The 19,340-nt window shown below is 41.6% G+C and overlaps 1 long non-coding RNA gene across 1 annotated transcript; it reads right to left on the bottom strand.

Moving 5' to 3' along the window:
- Nucleotides 1–2,554: 2,554 nt before the first annotated feature.
- On the bottom strand, nt 2,555–18,356 carry LOC117819410. Its single transcript, XR_004632549.1, has 4 exons — nt 18,325–18,356; nt 18,142–18,208; nt 11,165–11,315; nt 2,555–4,569 (listed from the first exon to the last, which is right to left on the bottom strand). It is a non-coding gene; the product is annotated as an uncharacterized LOC117819410 (long non-coding RNA).
- Between the last annotated feature and the right edge of the window lie 984 nt (nt 18,357–19,340).

Genomic DNA, 19,340 nt, shown 5'->3' with positions numbered 1-19,340 from the left:
GTATGTCTCTGTGTGTCTCTCTCTCTCTCTGTGTGTGTGTGTGTGTGTGTGTGTGTGTGTGTGTGTGTGTGTTAGTGTGGCTCCTACTGCTCCTCATGCTTCCACAATGCTGTAATGCTGTGTAAAATCCCTAAAATTACAGCATTGTGAGGATGAACATAAAAGCACAAAGGCAAACTGATGGCAGATCTTCATGACAAGACTTTCTGTCATGCTTAGGTTGGCACTCAGGCTCAGGGAAAGCCCAGGACCATACATGATGAGCTGGACCTGTGTTCACCTGTAGTTATAGCTGTACATGTACTGCATAGATGTTACAATATCTTCATAACTAGTTCCAAAACCATTCAGCAGCTGCTTTCTGGCAGACCACACCAACTGTGTGTGTGTGTGTGTGTGTGTGTCTGTATAGGAGTGGAGTTAGTATGAGTGTGTGAAATCTAAATTAAGTGTCCTATTTTAAATTTTGCCTGGACATTTCTATTAATGTAGAAATTACACTCCTGCCTACCTTTCGTGACCATCCCTATCATTTTAAAAATGGCTCTGACCCCCCCATAATTTATGATTTCAATAAACTTAGGTAAAAAAATGCTTAATAGATGTTTTTTAACGCCTATCAATGTGTTCAGTTTGTGTTTCCCGGAGCCGTTTCAAGTACGTTTACTCAATCTCACTGCCTCCAACACACTGTATGCCTAGTGTTTGATTTGAACACAGCTTAAAACATGGCTGGAACTTGACATACCTGTGAGAACGATGTTTTTAATTGGTGTGCACATTGCTAAGCAAAGGCAATATTTCAAAGTAAAGACCTGTTAGCATTCATTAGTGCGTGGTATGACTTCTATTTGCAGTTCATAGTGTAACAACTCATTTAACCTCTAAATTCTTCTTTATACTCCACCAGGTGCTACTACAATAAGGATGAGGTCTGTGTGAAGCTCACAAGGAGGATGGCGGCCTTTTTCATGGTTGCATCCAATTATTATTCTGTTTCATCTTCCCTACAGATGTTGACAAGATCTATGCCTTCAATCACCTCAGAGGAAGACCAACAGGAGGGTAAACAAAACTTCTGCGTCTCAAGTGCCGTCAAGAGTGTCAAGGACTGTTGACAGTCTGAGTTCAGAGCGAGAAGACTGTTAGCTGTCTAAACAGGGTGACAGCGGACGGTCCACTGTAGTTCAAACAGGAAAGCAGGAGTGAAAGACAACACCAGCTCGGCTGGTCCCCTGTCCTCTACGAGCTGACACAACCTTGTCTCCCATGGGACGACAGACACGCTTGTCCCCTATCCTAACATATTCCTGTAAAAAATAGGACACACTGTCACCACCATGACCCTCTCTTTCTGGACAAACAGCCTGTTTCTTCTTCACTCTCTCACCTCTTCTTCCACTGTTCTCGTGACAGAGAAGCCAGTGTTTCACATTAGGACCTTGAGGTGAATCCCTTTCATCCAGCCATCACAGGCCTTGCAATCTGACCATGTTGGAGCTGTTAACCTGCTGCTCAACGCAAACAGACTCCACCACACAGAGAGGAGGCTCTCTGTTCACTACTTTCTCTGTTTGCACGTTCTCTAATAACTGTTTGCTACGTCGTCTGGAGGTGTTTGTTTACGTCTGCTGATATTTGGCTTTGTGTTGATGCCTGATACATGTTCGCCATACCTGTCATGTTTGAATTTCATTCCTAAGTGCAGAGCAGTCCGTTGTGGGATGTACTGTTGACACTGTTGTTTTTTGTGTGTTTGTTTGCAGCTAACAATCATTTTTGGTATTACTTTACTTTACAGACATGTTCAGACATCTACAGAGATCTGAAGACAACAGCTCACCTCTGAGGTAGCTTTCGTGCGTAAATTCAATCTCCCCTTCAGCATTTCTTAATTGAAGTGTAAATATTTGATATTAGTATATTGATAATTCTTATTTAAACAAAGTAAAAAAAAATCAACAGGCAAAAGGGAAATTAACGATCTTATGAAGCTTTACCAGCATAGCAAAACAGACACGCCATCATAAAAAGTTGAATTAATCTCTGAGTTGTGAACCTGTTTTTATTAACCTTTTTTTGAAGCCAGCTTCATAGTCGAGTCAAACCTCAAGTCCGAGTTGAGTTTTGAGTTTTTGGTGTTCAAGTCTGATTCACCAAAGAAGACACCAAGTCAAGTTCACATTTGGAGCAGGAGCTCCAGACTGCTATTTGGAGTTGTCCGGCACTAGGTCAGGGGTAATAGGACTTGGTAAGGGAATGATGGTGGAATTTGATGACAGGCATTCAGAATTTGCAGCTTGGTTCTTTTATGCTCCACCGTTACATCCCCAGTAGACCCCTCAGATCCTCAGACCAGGGTCTGCTTGCTGTGCCTCGTGTGAGGTGACCGTGCCTTTGAGGATGTGGCTCCAACTCTGTGGAACAAACTTCCGCCCCAAGTGTGCTGTGCTATTTCCACTGAGACTTTTAAAAAGCATCTTAAGACACATTTGTTTGTTATGGCTTTTGACCAAATTACAGCTTTTGTAATTTGTTGTTATTTTGTCTGCTTTATTATTGTTCTATTTATGGCACATTGTATTGTCGATATTGAAGCACTTTGTGACTATGCTCTGTGAAAGATGCTATACTGAATAAAGTTTACTTACTTACTTTATTATCATGTAGGCTGTTCCAGTGTCATTGATAGCAATCCCCCCATTAAGCAATTTGAGAGAGCGAGGAGGAAACCAAACAAATGACTGGTGCGTCACAAGCAAATCATCAAGGGTTGAGTGAGTCAGTGACATCCATAACCTAGCAAACTTATACGTTAGTAACGACAACGCTGTGTAAGTTACAAGCAAGAGTAGTAAATAAGTAGTGGGCATACGCTGCTTTAAAATAACATTTCTTTTTGAATGATGAAAACAGACTACTGCCCTCTGCTGGAGTGGAGTCGTCTTTTCTTCTCTAGCAGTTGTAGACCACTGCACAACTGTAGTAATAAGGTGACACCTTTGATATTAAGGTTGTGTTTCAGAGCAACATCTTGGAATGTGATCCGAGTCTTGGCATCTTTTGTTGTTGACCAGTTCTTAATGAAGTTTTGGTTAGTTTAGGGCTCTACTGCAAGGGAGAATATGATGTTGAATGAAATACTCTTGAATGGGAACAGGATGGTGTAGTTTCCTTCAGCACCAGTAACATGTTGTTATGGTAGAGCTAGAGTATAAATGGGCTGACCGTCTATAGCTTCAAATAACTCGGCCTCTACAGAGTGATATGGGCTTCAACCAGTGATTCGTTCTTTGCCAGACAATTTATCTCTCCTCATTGGCAACCAATAAGTCGACCATTAAAATGATTAATCAAGTTCTCATTGAATACCAAGGGACATACTTCAATTGACAGGGCAAACAATTAATGGCATCCTGTTTATTTGAAGTGATTATACAGGGTTTGTTCCCATCTGCCTCATGGGAGGAAGTGGCGTCCCTGGTGCAGATGCTATTTGTCAGAAGTCAGAGCGGTGAAGCGGCGAGCTAGTATGCAACAGAAAAGATTCAAGCAAACTGAAATAGAACAATGGCTTTTCCCAAGCCTGAATCCTATTTCATAGGGAACAACTCAAAGATGGTGGCACGTTTCCACACATATGAAAGTGCCTCTATAGCGACACTCTGTATGCATTTTTGTGATATTTTGGTTGTGTTTGCTTTGAGGGATGTTAGGGGGAATACAAGCCTCTGCACTGCATCAAATGATTCACTGTTAAGGGTTTGTGATGCGGAGATAATCATTTAGTTTCAGACAGTATTTTAATGGTTACATATACAGTGACTTTATGATTAGAGGCTGCATCTCAGACCTCTTCCTCCTAGGCCCTCGTCACTTCGAGCAGCAGCTGCACTAAATGTTGCACTATGGGAGGTTAAATGTTTTGCTGTTTGTGCCTACAGCTCTTTTTGCTATATTACAAATGGATTCAAGATAGAAAAAAGATCAACCACAAGAGAAACTGGATAGTTTAGGGACTAATCCTCTTCCTCCTCTCATTGCTCAATGGTTAGATTGTTTGTTGTCATTGCTGTATTGTTTTCTCTGTCACTTTTTGATCTTGTTTTATGGTCCCAGATGTTGGCAGAGGGGTGCAATCCCACAGAAAATACATTACAGAGATGCCTCTGATGTTCTCTGTGGTGTAGTTCTCCTAAAACAGCAAATATAGACTTCTGGTCCAACAAAAGAAAAAACCCAAAGCAGCAATGGGCTGCAGAAATGTGGTCTGAGTTTGTGGAAACCTGTTGTGTTGTCAGAGTAAATAGGATGACATTTTATGCAATTTAAATTCTCCACTGATTCTAAGACATAGTAGAAGTATACCCCAAAAACTACGCATCCACCAATCCTTCAACGTACCGCTGCAGTAATGTAGTATCTGTCATTTCTTACAGTTCGTTTTTTCAGGAGCTGTTTGGAGAAATGCTTGGATCACCCATTTCCTCTCTGGAGGTGACTCCCACCTCCACTCCTCTGCTTGCTGTCCGACTGGTGTGAGGAGGCCACCCTGGACCTTTTCTGCTTCTGTAAAGGTTAGAAGATGTGAATGAATCAGGTCAGTGTGTGCCCAGGGAAGAGGAAGCACAAAGGCCTGTTGTGGGGGGTGAGATGGCCCCAGTATAGCTTCTTACCACCAATCAGAAGTGATAGAAAAAGAGGAGAGGGAGCCAGAGGCAGCAAGGGGAGTAGAGCTTCTCTGTAATTACAACATGGTCTTAAAAAGCAAATACCAGGCCCTAGCAACCTCAGCCCGGAGACAGAGAGAAAAGGGGGGGAAATAGTGGAGAAGAGGGGAGGGAAAAAATAGGCAAGGGGAGTTAAGAAGCGCCACAGAGAGCGACCCTGCAATGACCTCGGCTCTCCAACAATCGTCCCCTGCCAGCTGGAGCCAGGGTTAGGGGCGAGAGCGAGGGGCCGGGCAGGATCCCCTGCGATTTATGACTGACTATAAGGCCCCTGAAAGAAACCCAATCACCCAGGATTCCTGCGCAGCATGACTCTGGCTGGAGAGAATAGATAGCCCAGGAGAGTGTGGGACTGGGACTTGGGCGGCAGAGCCAACAGCTCATACACAGGCAGTGACACAGAGGGCCACTTTAGCGAGGGGAGGGCCGATGGGCACAGGCTCTATTATATGCAGCTCTCGGCATTGAGCATGATATCATTACACTGCGCCGACTCTAACCTCAGCTGCATGCAACGACTGCCCAAACTCATCCTCTGAACTCTCTTTGTCCGACATATTTCACAACCTGGATTTACATGCACCCGGCTAATTGCTCTATCTGTCTAATTAGTAGAAATGTAATGGTTATTAAATTTCAACCTGCTATCAATGTAGAGTGGGAAAGAGAGAGGCAGGCTGAGAGTGGGGCATGAAAAGAAAGGGAGAAGGCAGCTGTCTTTTAAAGCGGGGTAAGCCGCGCTTGGAGCTACCCCGCTGATCCATTAGCATATCTGAATGATCCTGTTCCTGCACAGCCACCACCACGCTGCAAGGTGGCACATCTGAAGAACGCGCCCTTTGAATGCGCTTGCAAGCTGGGGAAACTCTTATTTTTCAACCCGTTTGAAAATCCGGAGACAACTTCATGTTTGAGAAGCCAACAAAAATAAAAGAGAGAGAGAAAAGGGAAGAGGGGAAGAAAAAAGTTTGAGATTTTGAGGAGGACAGAGTTTTACAAGCTTTTTGAAGCTGGATACTCAATAATTCACTTGATGCTACAAGCAGCACTAAGGCAGTATGGAAACACACTCATGCATGACAACAGTTTTTTCATCGCCTATGCGTTGTCAAAAGAAAGTGTGTCACAACCCCTGATTCTGGCAGCAGAAATATTGTACTTGGATAAACAGCAGTGTTTCAGGGATCCTAAAAGCAAAGCAGTGTTTTAAAATGTTTCTGGTTAATTGTGCTATTAGTAAGTTTTGAAAGTCACCAATTATTTTTAAGTCCAGCTTGAATTATTTTGACAACATTTGATAAATGCTCTTGCCTTTAGCTATCACTGCCATCGCCTCTGTTTTGTCCCTTCATAGACTTTGAGGAAACAACTACAATGATTGTTGTTTCATGTTCAAAGCACAATTATAGTGCACTGACACCATGTACCGCCTGCCTCACACTGCAGAGGAATTTACAACTTGTAAGTAATTATTAACAAAGTGTTCCAAACAGGTTTGGCTAGATGCATCCCTTTGGTGAGACACACCCAATATCTGTTGCACAAGTAATACAAGCTGAATATTTGAATGTATAATACATCTCTACGTTCTGATCCTGATCTTATTTGGTAAATGTGTCAGAGCTTAGTTTTTTTCCCCTTTTTTTGATTAGCCTTGAAGTTGGTCTCCCCTCCGCCACAAAGCGGGCTTCTATTGACTGGTTCCAGGGAGCGTATTGATGGTTCCATAATTTGGGCACAGGAACACAAAAAGGCTGACCCCCGCTGGGCTCAGCACGACAGCCCAGTCAGCAGGGAGGCTTGCATTTATTAGCCTGGGAGAGGAGCTCCTGCAGAATTAAAGCACATTCACCCAGCCATTGATCTCTGTCATGAAAACAATACTCGCCTCCCTCTCTGGCAGCGAGCGAGGCACTGCATGCTCTGAGGTAATTCGGCGGCCATAGAAAACAGGATGGCTCACACCCTCAGGCTCTGAGTAAACTATTTGAAAAGTGAGAGGAATAGGATAAAAAACCTAAGCCATATTAGATTATCAATCCACCTGTCCGATTGTATTATGCCATGAATTGAGATGAATGGTTGCTGAATATGAATGCAGCTGTTTTTGTGTGTGTGCTTCCAGGGAGCAGAAACCAGTCTTTGTCTTTTTGGCTGTGTTGTGACATGTTGAATGCTACTTCATGTGCCTCAGGAGGATTCAGAGCATAGATTTTCTCTATTTTAGAGAAAAGCTGTCTGTAGGATAAAGCATGGCTTAATGAACTTGCCTTTTACTTTTGGCTCTTGCATGCGGGTCATATGAGAGGTGCAGAGAGCGGTTGCATAGCTCCCTTCTCTCCAAGCGATCTTATCTGTTGGCCAGTGGACAAGGGTGATACTTGGTATACAGGCGGGGAGAATTAGGGCAGTATGTTCCAACACGGCGAGCCCCCACCATCTTAGTGTCTGTTAATCCACTGATAATAGCCTTCATCACCTCCAAAAATACCACAGAGTCAGTCACAAGACAGGAGCATGCCTTCTGGTATCTCATAACTGAGAGGGTGCACGTGTGCATGAGACATAGACTTGAAACCACTTTGCAGCTATGCTGCACAGCCTCCCAAGAAGGATTCATAAAAATTGAGTTATCAGTTGATGTTTTGGTCTGCAGGCCTTCCTGTGGACTTAGAAGAAACAATCTTGAGGAAGCCACGAGGGGGAGGGCTGCACCAAAACTGTTCTTGTCTTCTTTTGATGTAGTTGTTGGTTGCGTGGTAGTCTGTGTGCATGTGTTTGTACATGGCCCTGACTGTTGACCTAAGGAACTAGCAGTGCTTTGATGCTGCCCTCGTGGCTAGTGTCCAAGGAGAGAGGGGGGCTGTCTGCACTGTCCAGTCAACTCCTCACACACGCAGGCCATAGTGTCAACAGATGACACGAGAAGACAGAGAATGTCACACTTCACACATAGTTGAAAGGCTCGGTGCGTCTCATTATGCCACCTAGAGCTGCTTTTGTCAGCTGTGGTTTGATGTGTGGAGGGGTAGGGCTGAGGGAGACGCCATGGCCTGGTATGGGGCCTGCCGCTGCCACGTTTGAAGTCACTATCGGGACAAAGTCTTTCATATTTACAGAAAAGATAGGGAAAACTCAAGGGATGGTCGTGATTGGCACACTGTTTTGTTAGCGTAATAAATGGCTTCAGCTAATCACCATTTGCACCCGCCCTGTTCATCAACCCTCCTGCAGCCCCAGGAGTTTTAAAAACAGTGCTTTGCACGCACTTTTTTGGCTCCTCAAGCATGAAACTTCCTTTAATCTATTCTTACTCGAAAAGCCATTCAAACATCTTACATAAATTATGCTCTTAGCATTAGAATCAAAGGAGAGCAACTTCTCTCCTCGCGCTGTCAGTGAACCTTTTGATGGACAGATAATATTGAGGCTTGCTTTATCTGTAGCATATGCGCATTGTAATTCCAAAAGTGACTTTGAAACTCAAGCACATCCACCTCCATTACACTTTCCTTACACTTATTTAATGTCTGACGAGAAAGAAATAGAGCAATTTCTGCCTCTCACTACAGAAAACTAGGGCATGACGGATAATGCTCATTCCATTGCAAGACTTTGGAATAAAATGAATCAGTTCTTTGCTGCATTTTATTGAAAATGTGACATTTGTAGGCCTCCATTTTAATTATCTACAGGTTTTGTATAATTCTCTCAATAAACCTTTGCTCATAGTATGTGTAGTTCACAGACACACGTAAAACAATCCAAAAGTGGTTTTATTTTCTACTAACAGTTTTGGTTAGTTATCCAAATCTTTACAGAGCTTTCTCACAACAATTGTTACATGTCTTATTTATTGATTGAAATTTTTATATGAATTATTTTAATCAGCAATTCATCTATTTGACTCAATATAAGACCTGAGCCAGCGGCCTGCTAGCTGAGAAGACACAATAGCCTGTATCTTCCCACAAAGTCTTGATAGCTACAGGTGAGGTAAGATGGTTCTAGAATATTAAAGGATGTTTTTTTCCATTTCAGGGAAAATTACATTTCATCTTCATGCTGAGAATTTATCTGTTTAAAGCTAGCACCAGCGGTCAGCTAATTCATTAAGGAGGATATTAACAGCTAGCTTACCTTTGCATAGAGCCAGGCTAGCTAATAAGGCAATATTTTGTTTTATTACTTGAAAGGATTTGCTAAAAAATATTAATTTATCCGCTTATGCCAATAATAAAAGTTGTTGTGGATAGAATAAGCTGTTCTTATAGTAGAGAGAAAACAGCTTAGTCTATACCTTTGCCGGAGCCAGGTTAGCCAAGAGTGAGTTTACTGTGAAGCTCATACGTTGTTTTAATAAGGAACGTGGGGTAATGAGCGGCAACAAATCTTAGCTTTAACACCTGAAAGACAGAGTCAGGCCAGCTTTTTGTGCCTGTTTTAACATGAGCTAAGCTTGAATATTCCAGACTTGAGCTCAATATTTGATGGTTAGAGTGTGGAATCAACATTGTCATCCAACTCATCAGAAGAATAAAGTCTGCATCTCTGAAACAAGCAGCAACCTCCAGAGTTGAAAAGTGAAGCCAAAGTATAAGTGCAAAAAACAACACTTCCTCAAGTGTTTGCTCAAGGCTTTGAAAGCCAAGGAAACCCTGAACACATTTGAACACAGAGTATTAGAGACAGAAAAAACCCTGGAGATTTTCAAAATTAAAGTTGTTAATTTACAAAAATACACTCTAAAATGTACAAGTTAATTTGTAATCTTATGAGAAAAGTTATAATACTAGGCTATGGTTAGCCCTGAGGTTATTTTGAAGGGACAGCTCAGAAGGGCAGCCTGAAGTACAAAGAAGAACTTGGAGCATCTTGTGAAATTACAATTTGGTCAAGGTTTCATACAGAATTGAATACTCAATCTTTTAGCCTGTCAGCACAGCAGTGTCATAAGTATCAGGTTTCTGAATTGATTTTGCAAAAGCCTACAAGAGTCTGTTTTGAAGAAGAGCAGGCTAGTAGGCAGCTTGCTTCTGCAGCCGCTGTTTGACTTCAGCTGTTCAGCTATATGTTGCGTTAGCCTTTAGATTAACTAAAGCTAGTAATTATTTCTTTCTCATAAAATCATAACTTTATTCTTGTTGATTTACAACTCTATTCTTGAAATCTACATTTCTTTTTATGCCTTGATGTGGCTTATTTGACAGACAGGTTGTAGCTGTTTGCTAGGTAGCAAGTCTATGGCCTCGACTCCAGGTTAGGTTTGGGTTGGCATTTCCAAGATGGCTTCACAATACTTCTCAGAAACCAATTGGTGATGCTACCAAGACCAGGTCCAAGTTTTATACAGTTTTATGCAACTATGTTGAAAACCTATTGGCTATAATCTTATGATGATGTAACCTTTGGGAGTGACAGACAACTCTTATGGGCCTCTGGTGTGGCAAACAGACAGTGATAAACACCATACAGCCATAACTTCCTTTTTGGCATGCTGCCACTGTTTACAGACAACAAGCAACTTAAAAATTGACTTGAGAAACAACACCCAAGATTGGATTGCTATCAGCACTTGTATGCTGGTTTTTGTATATAGTAGGTAATAAAGCTAAAACAACTGTAAGGTGACTGCCAATGGGATCCGAGGTGTGCTGCTTCTTTTTGTCTCATCATGAAGTTATTTGCATACAATCAAGCATGTTGAAACGCAAGTGAATGAATACAGATGGAAACGAAAACACTTTTAACACCAAGACTTTTCAGACACTGTATCCTTAAACTAAATCTGAGAATAGGGATTGTGTATTTTCTAAAAAGTATTACTGTAACTGAGAATATGTTAATTACAGTTAGGCCTACACCTATGAATATATACCTGCAACATTAAGTCTGCAGCACATTGCTCTTGAATGGACATTTCTTTAATCAGGCTTTAGGTGGCACATAAAGGGTGAGATTAATGGCCTTCCTCTTCCTGCCTTTCTTTATAGTCCAAGTTAGTTCATTGTGTGTAGTCTGTGTGATGTTTAACAGGAAGAGAGCCTCAATATACAACATAAAATATGCTTTGTACTCAGATAAAAAAGTAAGATCCTGTGCCCTTCCGCTTTGCTCCAAATGAGAGGAAGAAGACTTAGTGTGACGAGCGCAAACTGCCATGGAAGGTCATGGTCGGGGCCTCGCTTTGTAATAAACACAAGGCTTCTTTCATAAACAAAGGAGAGAGCAAGATAGAAGTTTGTGTGTGTGTACGGGGGGGAGGATAGTAAATAGACTCTTTTCTTATCTTTGTTCAAATAGTGCGGAAAGGGAAAGTCAGGAAACACACAAAAGGGAGAAAGCAGAGTGGAAACAAAGCCAGGTACAAGATAATGACAAGGTCAAGTGTGCACTCAATGGCTCAGTTCAGTCGAAGAGAGATAAGGACCAACCTGTTGACAAGGTGTGTGCAGCAGAGGGGAGTGAGAGGTCAGGTGAAGCTCTGGCGATGGGTCTGCTTGCCACATACACTCACAATTCTCCACCTCATGTAGATGCGTTTCTGTGGGATCACTAGCTCTCTACCACCACCTGCTGGACAAACTAGAAAACACAGGTGATAAGTGTAGAAAAAGAGTGGGAGCAACTTCATTAGGCAAAAAACAATCAAGTGACCAAAACAGACAATATTTTTAAGGAAGAAAGGTTTTTTAAAGATTTTTTTTCCTTAACAAAACACAAATTGTACAATTCATATTTCTGTACGCATGTGTTAAACAGATAGGCTTCAACAGATTAAACCATTCAAAAAGGATAAAAGGCTTATATGAAAGTGTACCTAAAATAATTAAATCAAATAAACTTGAAAACAGAAAATGATAATAACAAATGGCAACAATAAAATGTAATGATATCATCAGTGGCAAAAATATGTATTAGTGTCATAACTATTGACATTGTTAATGTAAGTACAATATATAAAAAGTTAAGATTGAAATTAATTAAAAACATGTAAAGAAAAAAACTTCCAGCCATCTAGTTACAAAGATGGCATCAAAGTATTATGTAATGAGACCATAAGACAGATGTGTTATAGCCTAATTTTTGTGGAGAAAAAACTATAGTGTCTTTCCTAACAGGATATATGTGTTAATGCCCTGAACAGTCTTTTAACATGCCTTTGTATTTTTAATGTACTTTCTTTAGGCTGTCATTTTCCCTATCAGTGTAACTAAGGCGAACATGCTTTCATTTTGAAAGCGGAATGCCAGTGTAGTTTGAAAAAGTTGATAAGGTGACATTTGTTTCTTTCATAAATATAATACTTTTTGAATCTGCATATAAGGGAAAAAGGTTTGTAAATGTTTTGTTTCTTTTAAAGATTAATATGGAATTACTTAATATGGAATTACTGGTGTTATTTTGTAGTTTTGTTCAATTTGAGGATGGGTGTGTTTAAGCTAGCAAGGATGCTACATTAATCAGGCCATGTCAGTAAGTAGTTAGCATTCATTTTCAAATGAAGACTGAACTGAGGAATGCTGATTACTGGTGTTTATTTACAATATAAATGAGGAGTGAGTTCTGACTAAGTAATCTCTCTGGACGAGGGGCTTTCCATGAGTGCTTTCCTGAGTACAACTCACTGGGACTTACATTTTAAAGTTATATTTTTTGGGGTATTTTTGCCTTTATTGATAGGACAGCTGTAGAGAGACAGGAAATGTGAGGAGCAGAGAGTGGGGGAAGACATGCAGCAAATGGTTGCGGCTGGGAGTTGAACTGGCAACCTCTGCGATGAAGATTATAGCCTCTGTATGTGGGGCGCTTAGACTGCTAGGCCACCAGCGCCCCGGGACATTCATTTTAAGAAGGATCACTTTGCCTCAACCATAGACTGTATAAATAATGGACGTAGTATTTGTGACATCACCCACCTGTTTCTGAATCTGTTTTGAAGCCAATTGTTCGGCAGGAGCCATATTGGAAATGCTGAACTCAACCTAACTGCTGTGAAGTAAAGAGGCGGGTCTTTAGCCTCCTAGCCAATAGCTACAGTGTTCCTGCCTGTCAATCAAGTCAGCTGTGCATCTCATTAGGGAAAACTCATAATTTTAATGTCTTCAAAATTGCCACGTTTTAAAAAAATCCAGCCCCTGTACAGTGTGTGCCGATAGAGAAATGAGCTATCCAGACTACACTTGTTTTTTGTACCAGGCTGTAAACATGTTTATTTTTGCTGTAAAGATCGGCTTTTTTTAATTGTGTGTATGTGGTTTCCGGTACTTCTGGAGCCAACCTCAAGCGGACCCTCGAGGAACTGAAGTTTTTAGCACTTCTGCATTAGCTTCAATTCTCACAGCCGGAGGTTGCCCCTTGGCCTCAGCCAGCAGAACTTTTTTCTTCTATTTAAACTTATCAAGCCTGTACCTCTGAATCAAAAAACAGACATGTCACTTATTGCTTGTTAAATTAAAACACATAAATAAATGTACAGGCATGCTACATTGCTTAATAAAAATGCAACTTTATTATGCTTTCCAGCCGCACTCTATTTGACCTTGAAATTGGCAAAAGCAAATAACAATAGTCATTGTTGGGGAAATAATAATGTTCATTCATTTTCTTTCTGAGGTTTAAAATATGAAATATCAAAATTGTTATTAAATACCTTTCAAACTTTTATAAGGCTAAAGTGTGTGGTTGTTTAAATGTTCTCCTTCACTTTGAGTTTACTCGGTTCATAGGATGTTTAAAGAGCTATTGTCAATACAGCTTTTGGAACCATCAGCAGGCGAGTTGGTCCATCATTCAGCGGGACATCTTTAAGCCTGAGTCCAGATTGGTAATGACAGCCGTGCGGGAAGTTTTCAAAACTGACCAGCAAAAAAACAATGCAGACTTGAAGGGCACGTTGCCAATGCATTCATCAAGTCTTTCCTGGAGCGACTCCAACAATAACCAACAGCTCGACTGGGAGAATTCTTGTCTTGCTTTGATGTTTAGCTTTCTCCTTTTTCTGAGAGGCACATCACTGACTGAGTGAAATTTAAAAAGGCACCGAGCTCCCATCAGACATGGAGCATGACATTAAGTATGATTTCAAACGACAACAAATAAAGTGCAAAAGGGCTACAGGCTGGCAACTTACTTTCACAGAGCATAAAGGATAGGATTAGTTGAAGGCTATCTCTGATGTGTCACTCATCTCTGAGAGAGAGGAGAAGGAGAACACGAGATAAAACGACTTTTGGTGGACCAGCAAAGCCAGAGAGGCGAAAGAGAGATGGAGAGATATGCTTCAGATACAACTGATCCAGACACTGACCCTAATCCTGATCTGGAATTCTGATCTCATGCCTGGATAAAGGGATAAAAAGCCTCTGGGGGGGGGGTTCAGCCGAAAAAGGGAGGCCTTGGACTGATACTCAGAGGTGGGCTTGGTCAGTGGGACATCAGGCAGCACTTTGACCACACTGAGCCTTGAAGATGTGAGGGGCCAAGGGTCTGTTAAGTCTCATCCAGCACAGCTACGCTTGGGATGAACACAGAGGGAAAGACCCAGGAGATTGAGATTGATGTTGGCAAAAGGGAGCAAGACGGTTATGCAGTTTGGACTGATAAAGCAGCTCTTACTCTCCTTCATTTGCCTACTGTTGATAATATGGATTAGTGTTGTGGAAGGAGGGGCTTAAAAAAGGGAATATTACCATGTTATTGACTGTATATTTGAAAAGCAGATTTAAGCTGATTTAAATCAGTGATTTCCAAGAATGAGTACTTGTACACCATCTGCTCGTCAGGTTTTTTTTTGGACACAAGCAGAACCTCAAGCAATTTGGTAAAAGAGAAATTACAATTGGGTTAAGAAGTAGCTCCACATAATAAGTCAAGTCAAGTCAAGTCACAATAAATGACGGCCCAGTATTCTAAATTTACTTTTACTTCTAAGACTGCATGTATCCCTATCCGGAGAGCACCTAAAATTTACACGTATATTTAATACAGAAAGTATTCCACAATTGATTTTTCTCAACAAGTTATTTTATTTTCTTTACATTCTGTAAAGCATACAAAACCCAACTTGCAAAAACACACATTTCAAGAAAGGAACTGCTGGAGGAGAGAGTGAAAGGCATGGCACAAAAGCTATGTAGAAAACAGGATATATGGTTGAATATTATAGGCCAAAACATTGAATAAAGCCCATAAATGGAAAGCATATCAGCTGACAAAATCAGAATATATTGTATTTATCCCCGGGGGGAAAATTCAGTTATTACAAAAGTCAAAATATTAATAGAAAGAAAGAATAAAATAAGATGAAAATATGAAAAAAAAAAATAAAAAATAAAAAAAATAATAAAAAAAAATAATAATAATAATAAAGTATATACAGAGCACAGAATAGCTAGAGTTAGCTATGTACAAAAGTCTGTCACCACTGCCAGAGAGTCAAGCTCCACCATGACAGCATGGCCTTGAGGATGAGTTTGTTCAGTCTATTGGCATCCGCTATCCTCAGCCTGCTGCCCCAGCACACGACAGCAAACAGGATAGCACTGGCCACCACAGACTCGTAGAACATCCACAGCATCATCCTGCAGATGTTGAAAGACCTCAGACTCCTCAGGAAGTAAATGCGGCTCAGGCTCTTCTTGTAGACGGCTTCGGTGTTCCTGCCCCAGTCCAGTTTTTTGTCCAAATACACCCCCAGGTACTTGTAGTCCTCAACAATGTCCACACTGGCCCCCTGGATGGAAACAGGGGTCACTGGTGTCTTGCCCCTCCTCAGATCCACAATCAACTCCTTGGTCTTTGTCACATTGAGCTGGAGATTGTTCTGCTCGCACCATGTGACAAAGTTGCGCACCACAGCCCTGTACTCGGCCTCCTCACCCTTCCTGATGCATCCAACTACAGCAGAGTCATCAGAGAACTTCTGAAGGTGTCAGGTCTCTGTGTTGTAGTTGAATACCGTGGTGTAGAGGGTGAAGAAGAAAGGAGACAGGACTGTCCCCTGTGGAGCCCCAGTGTTGCTGACCACTCTTTGATACACAGTGTTGTAGGCGTTTATACTGTGGTCTGCCAGTCAGGTAGTCAACAATCCAGGACACGAGAGGAGCCTCCACCTGCATCGCTGTCAGCTTCTCACCCAGTAGATCTGGCCTGATAGTGTCAAAAGCACTTGAGAAGTCAAAAAACATGACCCTCACAGTGCTGGCTTGTCCAGGTGAGCGTAGACGCGGTTGAGTAGGAAGGTGATGACATCCTCCACTCCCAGGTGTGGCTTGTAGGCAAACTGGAGTGGATCCAAGAGGGACCTGACCATGGGCTGGAGATGATCCAGATGCTCAAATATATTGAAATAGTAGAAACACTGTGATTTAATAAATGTTTTGAGGCATTATGTTAGTGTGTGGGCATTAGGGATATTCAGTTTACACAACTCATTTCCTAGTGGTGTTAACAGAAATCTGATTTCTGATGAACTGACAAGGCTAAAGATAAGACAAACCCCCAAAACATTCCAAATTGGGTAAAATGTATTAACCACGACTGAACACAGAGTGTGTATGTGGGCCTTGGGGAAAAATGGAGCACAAAACTATTGTCTTTATGTTGCAATCTTTTTCACAGTGGAATGATTAACAAACCAGGCATGTGTACTAGCAGACTAATAATGTAATGGTTGAAAAATTAACAAAGTGACATTCACCAAGACAGCTATGGTAAATGGACTTGTACTTATATATCTCTTTTCTAGTCTTTCTGACCACTCTGACATTCACTCACTGATGGTATATGGTAAGGGACAATCAGTATTAGCAGTTTAACACACAGCTGAACAACAGCGGGGGCAATTTGGGGTTAATTTGGGGTTCAGTGGACATTGCCGCATGTGACTGCAGGAGCTGGGATCGAATTGCCAACCTTCCGATTGATAGACAACCCACCCTACCCACTCAGTCACAGCCGCTTTCCACAAGTATGTCAACCAAAGGCACTGAGAGTTGTCAGTAAACAGGGTCACAAGTGGAACCGAAACGTCAGGGTTTCTTTTGTGTCGAAAAACAAGCAACTGACGGTATGGGGAGACATTTTTCACACAAGGGGGGCATAACAAAAAAAAGTTTGGGAACCACTGGTCTAGTTCTGGCAAACCGCACCATGTTGTGATATGCAATTTGACATCTGTGCTTGTTTATGTAGTAGTTAGTTCTGACACTTTATTACTCGACCACTGTGTCACTTTAACAACTAATCCTTAAGATGGTTCAGCATAAACAGGTAAGTGTCTCAATTAAGGAGACAAGAGGCTGATAGCTTCTGAGGTACAAAATGTAAACAAATAAACAAGGACACTGAAATGGGTTTGAGCTACACAGTAGCCACCTTAAATCAGCGGTGGTACAACTCACAACAGGACTGGTCGATGATGCTTGTAAAACTACAAATCGCTTGGTATAAATAGCAGACCACCCAGAGAAGTGGCAACTACAACCCCTCAAATCTCACACAAATTACACTGCGCACTTTAAAACTCAATATAGTAATCATGCTTGAAATAATGAAAAGATATACCATCACCCAAATCTGCATGCACAAAACACAGAGGGGATTTAACTTTGAATCCTCCTGTCCAGTCTCTGGGTGACTAAACTGTCTCCCAAGTATTGTGTTGTGTCCACAAAAGTTCATTGCACAGAGCCCGCTATACTAAACATTAATTCATAGTGACCACTACTCATAAGAGCCCTATAACAGTAAACAATATTAAAAACACATTGTCAGTATACAATACACTGTTAAACATACTTAAACTGTATAACTTATTTTCTAAAATGTACCCAAATTATTGTACCTTCAAATCATTGAATTGGTACCCCAACTGGTGATGTGCCTTTCGTTGTTCTCAGCAATAATAATAAAAAAAGAAAATAAATAAGACACACTTCAACCTGATCTAAACATTCTTAGTTTGCTGAGTGCCACTATAAAAACACACAATTACCATCACATCATCAGTTTACACATGGCAGCTATAAGCAATTGCATAAAAGCTATAATAAATTAAAACTCATGAATATAGGGACAGGGGCGCCGCCAGGGATTTTGGGCCCCATGAAAAAATATCACATTGGCCCCATCATCAAAGGCCACAAGAACCCTGTGCAACTGCTGTCAGTCAGCATCAAAATATCTGATTTTAAGGTATTATTTGAGTAATCTCTGTGACATTAAAACAGACTAAATCACTCAATGCTTCAACCTGCCCAGCATCCAAAACAGACTATAGGCTGTAGCTTATGTAGCTTAGCTATAGCTTTGTTTTTATAGGCTTTTGTAAAAGTACAGGTGGAGAGAGAAAAAAGAGATTCCAACAGACCCCCTTCAATAATGCTAATTGACATGCTACGTTGCTCACCTTCTTGGTCATTGGGTTGGGGGAAGTTGAGGGGAGACAGTGCACCGGCTGACATCAGCTGCTGAGTCTGGTAGGGAGGGCGGGTAAACCCATTTAGTATAATTAGCTACAACGTAGTTCATCTCATTGTGGACATCAAACTAGCAAATAGGTGGATCTTAACCACTCAAAGACTATACCAACCTTTCCTGGAGAAAAACTGGGTGACATACTGTCGCCCTTTCTTCTCTCTCTCTCCTCTCTCCCCTTTCTTTCCCTCCTTTTCTGGGATCCAGACTCTGTATTTCCAGACATTTTAGCTGCCTTTTGCGCACTCTGTGGGTGCTTCTCAAAGTTCTAAACTGCAGTCTCCTCGCTCCTCGCTCCTCGGCCGAACTGGAAGTACTTACTGACGCGCCATTTTAACTTGCGTCCCAAAGCTCTTAACGCTGCTGGAGGAGAGAGGAGAGAGGAGAGAGGAGAGAGGAGAGAGGAGAGAGGAGAGAGGAGAGAGGAGAGAGGAGAGAGGAGAGAGGAGACTGATCCGAGGAGGGATAATCTAGGACACACGAGAGCAGACTTTGCGGAAGTCTTTTCTCTGACAGACACGCCCCCTTATCGAATACCTCTCACTGATTGGACGCTGCAGTGGCTCGGACTTAACCATAGACTGTAAAAAATATGGACTTAGTATCCGTGACGTCATCCATCTGTTTCCGAAGAGCTGTTTTGAGACCAATCGGCTGCGGCAGCCATATTGCTTCTGTCGAGCCAGTGTGACGTAAAGAGGCGGGCTTTGAGCCTCCTAGCCAACAGCTGCAGCGTTCCCACAGGCAGCTGTGCCTCTCATTGGAAGACTGGTAATTTCAATATCTTCGAAATTGCCGAATTAGAAAAAAATTCACCCCCCTCACAGTGAGAGGACATCGAGAAATTAGCTATTCAGACTACACTCATCTTTTGTACCAGGCTGTAAACATGTTTATTTCTGCTGTAAAGATTGTCTTTTTCCAAACCAAACACAAGTACATGAACAGTTTTCGGTCTTTGGGATCTGATTTCAGAAAAGAAAATTCAGCAGCTGACTTCAAAGCAAAAGTAGTGAATAACTAGAACATTGATAGAAATGTAGTGGAGTCAAAAGTATGATATTTGTCTTTCAAATGTAGTGGAGTAAAAGTAATAAGCTCCCCCCAAAAATTATACGCAAATAAAGTACA

The sequence above is a fragment of the Notolabrus celidotus genome, chromosome 9 (assembly GCF_009762535.1).
Source record: "Notolabrus celidotus isolate fNotCel1 chromosome 9, fNotCel1.pri, whole genome shotgun sequence".
NCBI lineage: Eukaryota > Metazoa > Chordata > Actinopteri > Labriformes > Labridae > Notolabrus > Notolabrus celidotus.
The sequence above is the reverse complement of the archived record's forward strand: the minus strand, read 5'-3'. Positions and strand labels throughout refer to the sequence as shown.